Here is a 10,740-nt window from a genome sequence, read left to right as displayed (position 1 = left end):
GCCCTAATAATACCTTGCTCAATAATTTCAGACATATTTGTCCTCTAACTAAACAAGTGCTTTAGGGCTATTCCTAGATCAGTCTTCTCTGTAGATTATCCATTTCATCTTTCAGTGCCTGAGAATACCAAGAGATAAAATAGATTTTAATTATTCTTTACCCAAACTGTAATCTGTTCTTACCAACAGACCCAAACTATACCAGCTTAGGTAGAGTAGCCAAAATAAGAGTTTGATAATCCAAACAACATTTTATTTTATTTTTATTTCTCAAGTTGTGTATGTATAACAATAGAAATATATATCCTAGTTCTTTTATTTTTCCCGAAGTCTTTTGCTATTCCTTTCCTTCAGATCCTTCATGATTGCCCCCAGATAAATAAACTTTTAAAATTCATTCCAATGCTAGCTTATAATTTACTTTTATATTCTGGAAATACATGGTAATGCTGTGAGCTCTGCTTTACCTTTTTTTTTTTTTTTTTTTTTTTTTAAAGCTTAGTATTAACTTTAATCTTACACTCATTCTGTCTTATTTCCCACAAATAATGATTCAATATCAGCCGGATCTCATGCTACTTCAGCTCTTAAGGTGTACAGGGATATTTTTTTTTTAATTTATGTTTGTTTTATTTAAAATTTATGTTTGTTTTTGTTTCACACCCTACAGGTCTTCCACACCTGTAACTTTCATATTAGCTTTGACCATTTCTAATATATTTGTTTCAAACGCAAAGCCTTTCACACCAACAAAATGCAAATATGCATCTTGCTGTTGCAAGCAATAAACCAAAAGGGTCAAGCAGATCTAGCAATAAGGTCATCTAACTCTGTCCCTAACTCCAACCACAAACCATGTCAGCAAATATCTTATCATTTTGAACCCTGATCCCAGCCATAACTGCAGATTAGGAACTGAATTTTCTCTCACATCTAGAAAGAAGACATCCACATCTGTGACTACCAGTCCTTAGACAATTTTTCTGTGTTTACAAGATTCAACAAGAAAATGAGGTGTTCAGCCTGTGGTCCTTGCCACTCCTTGTCTGAGTACTTTTGGCCCCATTTTTGCTTTCTGCAGGCAGCAGAGCCTCAGCTGGCCCCTTGGCCACTTTTTACTCCTGCTGTTGTATTTGCCTGTGGTATTTTCTCAGAAGACACTGGAAAAGAGGGTAGGTTTTTGAAAGGGAGATATTTCTGTCTTGGAAAGCAAACTTCTCTAATGATTTTCTGAAGCGTCAAATGGCTTAGGGATTGAGAAAGAATGCATTTTTCTGAATACTTTTTTTTTTTTTTTTTTTTTTTAATAGAAAACAGGCTTCGTATGGTACCTGTAATTGAAGAGGAGAAATCTGAGATTTCTGCAGGCATTTAAGGACATATGTATAGGATTTAGGTGAGTATAGGTTCAAGTGCATAAATGATAAATGAAATACCAGCCACACAGTATTATTTATTTCTGTCTATAGAGGAATAACCATATTTTGTTCTACTCTGATTCTTGTTTGAAACCCTGATCCTGTAGCTACACCTGTGTCAGGTCTCAAATGCTGCAGTGATGTGGCTGGTGGAGGAAGAGACTCCTCTTGCAGGTCTTGTCCTAGACCGGGAACGCTCTGCCCAGTAGATGCCACTCTGGAGCAGCCCTCTTGACTTCAGGCAGATAGCATATTCATAACAGTTCATCAAGTCTCATCATCTGTAACACAAGGAGCTAAATTCCTGCTGGAAACATTGAATTTAATAATGGCATACAGAACTGCAGAACAATCCATGTGCTTTCATAAATCCATATACAGCCAAGAACATTCATAACCCAAGCTCAAATCATGAAAGTTTCCAAGAAAATTCATCAGCCACTGGCTATACAGATGCCTTCCAGCACGCTGGGAACAAATGCTAACATAAGATTTTTGGACACAGGTCAGACAACAGCTATCTGCCCATGATTCATGTGGCTGCATCTTTTTGTCCAGTCTGTGGCTGGCAATGACAACAAAGACCACTTTCACACTTTCATCATTAACCAAGATCACCTCAGGCTTCTGAGTAGCTCTCTCAGTCGGCCCTGCTCAGCCCTTGAAGTCCTCCTAATCTACTCGTTGCTGCAGCAGCCTGTGTGCAACTTTGACTCATTATACAAATTTAAATAAATACAAATAGAAAAATCTAAACCTTGATCAAAAATGCGAGGTAAGATGCTGTCCATTAACCCACATTGCACAGCAATAACGCTGGATGGAAACATATGCAGAAGACTGTGCTGTTCCTCACCTGCCCCTGCTCCCAGGGATCTCCAGACAGGATGGGTGCTTCCACACCCATTTCTCCATGACATGGGTGTCTTCTCCAGCCCAGGCTCTACAGATATGATTACGGTGCAGTTTCAGTTAGATAAATTTGATAAATTCTTTTGTCCACATAAAAGAAGTCCATACCCCATTTAGCAGTGCAATTTGCCTACCTACCGTCACTAACATAAATCTCCTTTATTAACTGACTAATCTTCCTTCCTTCCCTCTTTTTCCTGCAGTAATACTTTCTTTAACTCTCCTTATATTAAGTACAAAGTACAAACCACAGAACCCCACTTCATTCTTTCTCCTCTTCCTAGCTATAAAAACAATGGTCTTTCATGAGAGTCAGGGCATTTTTCAAAGAATTTTTCCCTTACTCAACCATCACTGGGCATTTGTGTGTTGCCAGGTGTGGGGCAGGCCCTCCATACCATGAGAACAATTTGCTCTTGCAATATTATATTTCTGGTCCAGTTAGAAGCAGGGAAAAAAAAAAAAAAAAAAGAAAAAAAAAAGTTGTTTTCCTGGAAGATTTTCCATTCCAGCTTCCCAGACCCAGGGGACTCCAGGGGCTGAGGCTCGATAATCATCTGACCACTGGGTTCCCGTTCAAGCTCAGCCACCTCTGTGCCCACTATGTGGTTTGACCACCTCCCCCAGCTCCCTCTCCCATGGCCACCTGCCTTCCCTGGTGTAAATTATACATCCTGAGCTGCTGTGTAAAGAGAAGCAAAGGGTTAATAGAAACCTTATAAGCTTGCTAGCCTGGAAGAAGAACAAGGCATACAAGTCTTATGTAAATGTGCAATAAAAATGAGGAAAGGAAAAAAAATAATAACTTGAAGATGAGGGTGCTGTTTTTATTCCCAGTGTGGGCTAATAATTAGGGTGAGAATGTCATGCAATGAATTTAAAGCATCTCGTATTTGCTGTAGCCTTTGTTGCTGTTTTTACCTCCTATTGGATTAACTTCCCTTCTAACCAATACAATATTTTTAAGCAATAAAGCATTCACTCAATATTCTTTTTCATAAAACCCTCCATGGCTGTAAGAAAACATAATTGGATGTGCACTATACAGCTTGAGCTTCATAAACATTAAGTCCAACAACATGTTATAAATAATAGTGATACAGAAGATTAGCTCTATTAACCTCCTAACTGAGCTGGAAGCATTAGCCTCTTCCAGAAGAACTACTGCTCCGCAATGCTCTGCGCACGAACTCTTCGTGTCTGCCTTTAATTTCCATCGTCACTGCCATTCCCACATCTGCCTTACAGACCTTCCATGCTTCTGGTCCCTGCTAGGTCAAAATGCACAGTGGCAGATTGGCATATTGAGCTATTAATACGTTGCTATATGTGTTACAGATGTTGCATAAATGAACGGCGCTCTATCACTGTTCCTTGACACGGGGGCCCTGGGGGTGGGAGGCTGAGACCCAGATCTGTCTGCAACCTGCCTACTCTGGCAAAAAAAAAAAAAAAGAGAGAGAGAAAAAAAAAAAAAAAAAGGAGAGTTGCCCCTTATTGCAGAATCACATTCCAGCTTGCAGAGTCAATTTTTCAGATGTTCTTGCTTTCCTGTTCCTTGTTCCTGCACTCAGACCTCATCTGGCCGCGGTGAAAAATGATGTGACGCAGTTTTTTATTCTGCACTTGACACCCTTATGGAAGGCAACGTGGCTCATTGATTCCAAACTCCTCAAAGGTCAAGGCACTAGGAACAAAGATTTTTTGGAAGCAGCCCAGGAAAAACTTTAAACTTGGACCCCGTATACCCAGAAAAACAGAACTGTTAATTGTTACCCCTTCTGTTGCTATTAAGCTTTGTATGAACACTGAACATATGTTCCGTGATCATGTACTTTTATATTAAAATGTTATTGAGTCACCAGGTGAAATGTGTATTAAGTGCACAGCTGAAAATAGACAGTAGGTTTAAATTTTGACAGCAAACAGCTGTAGGATTTCTAAAACTTAATTCAAATAATGTAATCAATAGGTTATGCTACAGTTTCAAGTTTCCCCAAACAAATTTATATGAAAAAGGATATTAATTTATTTGAGATTAGTTCAGCTAAAAGATAGATTTTTCTCTGTCACCTCTAAAGCTCAGATAAAAAAGAGAATTTGAGATGTTTTAAGAAGTGCAAAACATTTTTTTTGGTTTAGCACACCAGAAAATTATGAGCTTTTTTTTTCCACTTTTTCTCTAGTGCAGATTACTAATGATTACTCACTCCACTGTTTACTCATTCTGCAGCTGTACAGGTTTTGAAATGCTAATATGTGAATTATGTTCTTGTTTTATCATAAAATTGGAGAATGGGTCAAATCCAAACAAAACACTGTGTAAGGAGAGACCCTGAGGTTTTTCAGCTACACATGAAGCATGCCACAGAGTCACATAACTTACCGTGGAGTCGAGGCATGACAAGTAAGCAGGAACGCTCCCACCTGAGCATCAGCTCTGTCCCTCCAGGGGAAACACAGCAGGAGGCTGGGCTCAGGATGGGGCCAGTCGTCAGCTCCTGGTGTCCAGCCACGGGTATTTCCAGTCTCTGGTAAGGCAAATGCCCAGCTCCTCGTGGCCACTGGTGTCACCATCATCACTAAACTTGTGTGTTGTGTAGGTGTGTGTTAAAAGTACACAGAGCTGCATCACTGCCCTGGTTTGATGAACACAACAGCTTCCCATACCTTAGGCAGCCTGCGCTTTTGAAATGCCCTGGGGCTTATGAATAACCAGGGGTGTGAAAGGAGACCCTCAGGTCATCACATATGGCAGTGGTTCTCTCTTTTTCGTTTCTTTTTTTTTTTTTTTTTTCAGGCTGGGTAAGATATTTGGGTATTGGGCCAGTGGCATTAAATAGATGGATACATCTTTTTGTGTCTCTTTAAGTGAATTTTCTAGGGTAACCACACTTATTCCCCTGCTCTCTCCCCAGCTCCTCATTATTTCATAGTGAGGTCTTTGAGAGTGCAAACCCATGCCATAAGGAAAAATATTCTTATTAAGGAAACAGGAATCAAGAATCCTGAAGTCATATTGAAGCATGTTTATGTTCATTCTTTCCTTTCATTACATAGAATTGCTCTAGATTTGACTGAAACAAACCAAAAGACTGTACTGACATTTGAAAAGGAAAATTATGAGAATCTCTGGGAGTTTTTTGTATGAAAGGCTCTTTTATATGGTTGGGGTTTGACCCAGTCTCCAAGAGGTCTTCTATTTGATTGTATAGGTTATATTAATATTTTAATGATTTTATTTCTATGTATGTATAGAAAGCTTTTTCACTGGAAACTCAAGAAATGGTCTCAAAAGATTTGGAATTTAAAATCAATGTTTTTAGTTACTATAAAGAGAGTATTCCCAAATTATCTTCAATTTTTGTGTATCCTGTTGAATAAATATTGAAAGATAAGTACTTCTGTGTGCAGATTGAATAACACAGACTCTGAACACAGAGGATTGTTACAAAATATATATTGAAGAAAAGTGTATTACTCTGAGTTGTTTTACTTTGGGGAGGGGGACAGATTTTTATTTTTGTTATTTTTGTTCACGCTTGGTGTTAAGAATTACCTTTAGCTAAGAGTTAAAGTCAATGTGAATGTAAAAACAAATAACTTACTGATATTTCCAGCTGCACTTTGGCCTTATTCATCTAAAAATAAGTCCTTGTAATGCCTGTAGATCTGCATATATTCTGAGTTCTTATTTATTTATTCATTTCTTTTGTTCTTCTAGCAGTGCTATTGCCCTGTAAGTGTTCATATACAGCAGAGTGGCTGGAGAAGTCCTTGAAGACCCTGATCCAATGCTCACCAAGGAAATTTGCTCTCATGGCATGGATATGGTTTCAAGCCAGGCAGACCCATCCTGGAGCTTTCCCTGCTTGCTCAAGGGGCTGCCTGAAATTCTTGCCATTAACTGTCCAAACCATTGCTACTTGGTACAGCTCTGTCATTTCTTCAAGGTGTGAGTTCCTCTTATTTTTCCCTTAAAAATATATTTATTACTGAATTGTAGAGAACAGATTTTTATTGTTATTTGGGGTCTAACGCCACCAATTTCCTTGGTGCGACATTAGCAGGGGGTTAAGTACTCTGGCTCGTTTTTCTCAGGATAACTTTAAAGCTCTGATGGAGATGAAGAGGTGAAGGCAGTTAGCATCCGCACTGCTCACACAAAAGACTTCAGGTCTCATCAAGTCGAACTGCTCACTCTTCAAAAGAGTAGCCCTTAAAATGATTTGGAACTGACCTTCTTTCCCTGAGAAATTTCTTCTTACAAAACAGGTATATGTGATACAGAAAAATACAGATATTCATTACTAACTGGTAGCTCCTCATTGCCAGATTACCTTTAATTCACAAGCTAAACCAGAACAGGGAGCACACCTTGTTTTTCTCCCTCCCTCTCTGTGTTTTGGATGTTAAATTGTTGACTTTCTCTGATATCAGCAGGCATGTAAAAGGAGGTTACAGAAGACAGAAAAGCAGTGTTACCTCAGGACTTTTTGCTCACAGGCAGAGTAGTTGGTAGGTTGGCCAAAACTGTCTTCACTCCTCAAAGGAAAATGTATTAAAAGAGAAATGCAGCCCTTGCATATTGCCAGTGCTGTTCTGCTTGGAGAGAAAACTCCATCAGTGCAACTCCCATAAAGACAGATCTCTGCCAAATATAATTTGGAGATGCTGTGGGACTTGGGAATTGGCCCCTCATTAGAGATACAGAGATTTCTCTCTAGAAGGGCAGTTTTCCAGCCTATGAAAATTAATGGGAGATGTACATGTATATGTGGGTAGATTTCAGCTCCCAAACATACTACAAGGTGGGCCAATCCACCAAATTGCACTGAATGTTGTTTCATCACTCCAGAGGCTTCCTGCCTGGTGCCAAATATTTGCAGTTTGAACATCTATTATACTATTAGTGCTGCGGTGTATCAACAGATAACTCAGATACAATATAGAAGATATAATTCTCAATATTGCCCACTGATTTTAAATATATGTGTTTTTTGTTGTTGTTGTTGTTTTTCTTTTAAATATACACAAGTAAAGATAACTAAACAGGATAAGTTGAGCAATTTTTATAATGTCATTTGGTTGATGCTTCAAAGAAAAGCTAATGCTAATGCCTCTCTAAATTGCAATTGGTAAAACTTTACAAGAACTAAAAATTAATATTCTAGAAAGTACAGACAAAAATAAAATATGAGAACTATAACATCAAAATATATTTGTTTGTTTTTCTTTTGAATATGTCTCCTGAAATTAGTAAATGTATATTTATTCTGCTTGAAGCCCACAGAATAAAGATGCTCATTTCCAGAATGGATGTTCCAAAAAGGCAGCAGGAACTGAGAGCAATTTGGGAACACCATCTCTGAGCTACCATACAGAAGACAGTTTTTAATGTTGAAATAAACTACCGAGAGTTATCTGGAAGCCGTCAGTATAAAACCACTAAACAATAGGTATATGCGCGCACTGTGCTACCTGGCGCATAACTGTGTGGCAAAGAGGTAAAAGGTGATTTGCAGCCAGCGATTAAAAAAGCTTCTTGAAATATTAAGCTCTTCTGTGAAGGGCAATACCCTAAATGTGGAGGTTTTATGCGTACAAAAGCCCAGCTGCAGAAAGAACTATAGGATCTGGGTAGTGTCACCCGACTTAAACCCCACAACTCTGCTCTGGGAAGAAGCACTGCTGCCTACACCTGGAGCAGTGGCTCTGAGCAACATGCAGACTCTTTTGATGAGATTTTGGGTTTCTCACATGGTTTTGCATATCATGGCTAGCTACTTAGAATTTCATTTAGAACTTAAAATTGAGAGATTGATTTTCTGATGAAGTCCACAGGGACGTTTCTCAACCAAGTTAAATGAAAAGGAAATAAATTTGGATAAAACAAATTTGTGAAGGCGGCTTGTTTGCTTTTTCCTCCCTCTTTTTTTTTTTTTTTTTTTTTTTTTTTTAATTTTCCTTGCTTTCTGTGGAACTTCTGCAAAAAACCACCCTACTCATTGCCCAGGGACTCTCTGCTATCTCCCGTGGCCAGAAGCTGGCTGGCACAGGTATCTGCCCGGTGCACCGGTGTGGATGAGCTGTACCCGTGTGCCCATGGGCTGCAAGCACCTTGCACCCCTTCTCTCGTTGCTAAGGTACGGGAAGTGTCTATGGATGAAGCCCTTCCTTGCAGCTCCCATAACAACAACCACTGACTGGGTGAGGAGATTAAAGCGGGAGAAAAAGAGGAATAAAAACAGCAGACCTGGGAATATATTCCATTAAGCATTCTATTGTACTTGCCCAAAAATGATATTCTTGGGAATTTACTCAACATTTTATTACTTGCTGTATTTAAAAATATATACTTCATCCAACTCTTCTCTACACAGTGGTGCTGCTAAACATTTAGCATATTTTATGTGTTCAAATAAACTGGAGAGCATGGCTTGCAATGCTAAAGAAAAGGTAGCAATTTACTGGCAGGACTTGATTTCACACTTGTAACTTTTACACAGAGCCTGACATTGTTCACTTTACTAATTGTAAGACTAATAACTTTTCCAAAGAGCACAGAAGTCTTATTTCACATCTGTGCTAAGACTGAAACCAGGATGTAATGTCACAAGTGCCCATAAGGTGTGAGAACCCAGGGTCCAAGGACACGACTAAATCTAAGAATTTCCAGGATCTAATCAGAAATGTCTAAAAAGGATGCAAGTGCCCAAAGTGCAGGCCAGTGCTGGCGAGTGGAGAGGGAGAGGAGTGAGGACACTGGCTGCAAGGTGTAACTAACAGAGCAGTAACCCAAGGTCTTCTGTGGAGATGGGCTTCCCTTGTGCCTCACCCTGCCCATGCCATGTCCATGACCCTGCTGATGGTGGACGCCTTCACCAAGAGCCTCCAGGAGCTGTCTCAGGCTCCATTTCCCACATTTATGGCCCCTTTAGCAAGCGTTTTCAGGGGGAGTTTACTCCTCCAATAGAAAATTTGAAGTCAGAAAAGTATTGTTGCTGTTTTCTTTAAAAACTCTTGTCCATGACTGCATATTTCAATGTTCTTTAAAAAACTTGGAAGACAGAAATCATCTGCCTCCCATAGTCATTTACCTGGGTACAGGTGTAGCTGAGTGCATTTCCAAATGTGTTTATCAGCCACTCCAGGGTTTTGCCAGAAAAATGACAAAATGCTGCCATTTTGGGGTGGTTGCTGTTTGTAGTGGTGTTTGCTCTGCCCGTGCCTGGGAAAGAAGGACCCTGAGGTCACCCTTGCAAGCCAGGCTCAGGCGTCCCACCATGCACACTCACATCTGCTGCAGACACAGCCCACAACCCAAGTCATCTGAGCCAAGCCAGAATAGTTAAACTTGTCGCCATTTCAGAATTAGAAAAGTGAGTTAAATCTTGGGCTGTCAGCTCAATTTTTCCCCACAGCTTTATGGAACAATCTTATTTTCCCATAGGAAAAAAACATGGGCTTCTAGCAAAGCTTGGTAAGGAGTTATTTTGTTTGCTTTTGCAAGACTATCAACAAACCAAACTATGTAGGCTTGTCTTTAATTGTGAAATTTTTTCCTATCACGCATTTTCCAGCTCCAGACAAGTAGGGTCGCCTGATGTGAAATTCTAAGATTTGTCGGCTTTGTCCTTCGGATGCTGTGAACTTGTGAGCTCTCCATATACGTTTTCAGCTAACCATTTAAGTTAACTGCCATTGTCGCTGCAAATTAGCGTGAGTCTAACAGAAGAGCCCCAGCCATGAAGGGAATCTTTCCACTCGGTGTTGGCCCCACACCAGCGATGGGTTGCACATCGGGTCCATTTTATCAACCCAAAAGGATGAGGGAGACCAAAAGGAAAAATCCTCATGTTAGTCTTCATCATACAGCTTTCCTTAGAGCTGGGGGCTGTGGTTAGACACAGAACAACCACACCACTGCTAAAGGTTGAGAAAACAAAGCCTTAAACCACACGCGTGACTTTTCCCCCCTTATGTAGACTGGTTGAGGTCAGGGTTGCTCCAGCTGCAGGGTTGAGTTTTATGGTGGAAGGAGCTGCATTTCCAGCAGGAATACATCTTGAGGCATGGTAGGGAGAGAGCTTGTATGAGTGCTGAAGAGTAGAGCAAAAGCTTTTGCATACCAGCAGGCTGCTTGCAAAGCTGGACCGTTGCGGGTACTGCATTGAGCTACGGTAGGATGGATGATGTGCCAACTGACAGATCACATGGAGCTGACAGAGGTTGCCTTTAGTGGCTTTCTCCTCTGTTTCTTGCAAAGACTAACACGGACAGCCTTCAGTCAGACCCCACTGCCCCAGTGGGTGGCTGTCCCTCCTTTGTGGCCATGTCAAACAGCCTTCGGTGCTACTGGGAGGGGAGGCTGGCCAGCAGCTGGGGTTTCCCGGCAAATATCCAGGTT

The 10,740-nt window shown here is 40.3% G+C and overlaps 1 long non-coding RNA gene across 1 annotated transcript; it reads left to right on the top strand.

The window, feature by feature from the left end:
* Nucleotides 1–608: 608 nt before the first annotated feature.
* Nucleotides 609–8,290, top strand: LOC137859834 (uncharacterized). The gene is made up of 3 exons (XR_011098593.1): nucleotides 609–1,172; nucleotides 1,311–1,396; nucleotides 6,055–8,290. It is a non-coding gene; the product is annotated as an uncharacterized lncRNA (long non-coding RNA).
* The last annotated feature ends 2,450 nt before the right edge of the window (nucleotides 8,291–10,740 follow it).

This window comes from Anas acuta, chromosome 7, assembly GCF_963932015.1.
Source record: "Anas acuta chromosome 7, bAnaAcu1.1, whole genome shotgun sequence".
NCBI classification, from domain to species: domain Eukaryota; kingdom Metazoa; phylum Chordata; class Aves; order Anseriformes; family Anatidae; genus Anas; species Anas acuta.
This window is presented reverse-complemented; position numbering and strand designations above follow the sequence as displayed.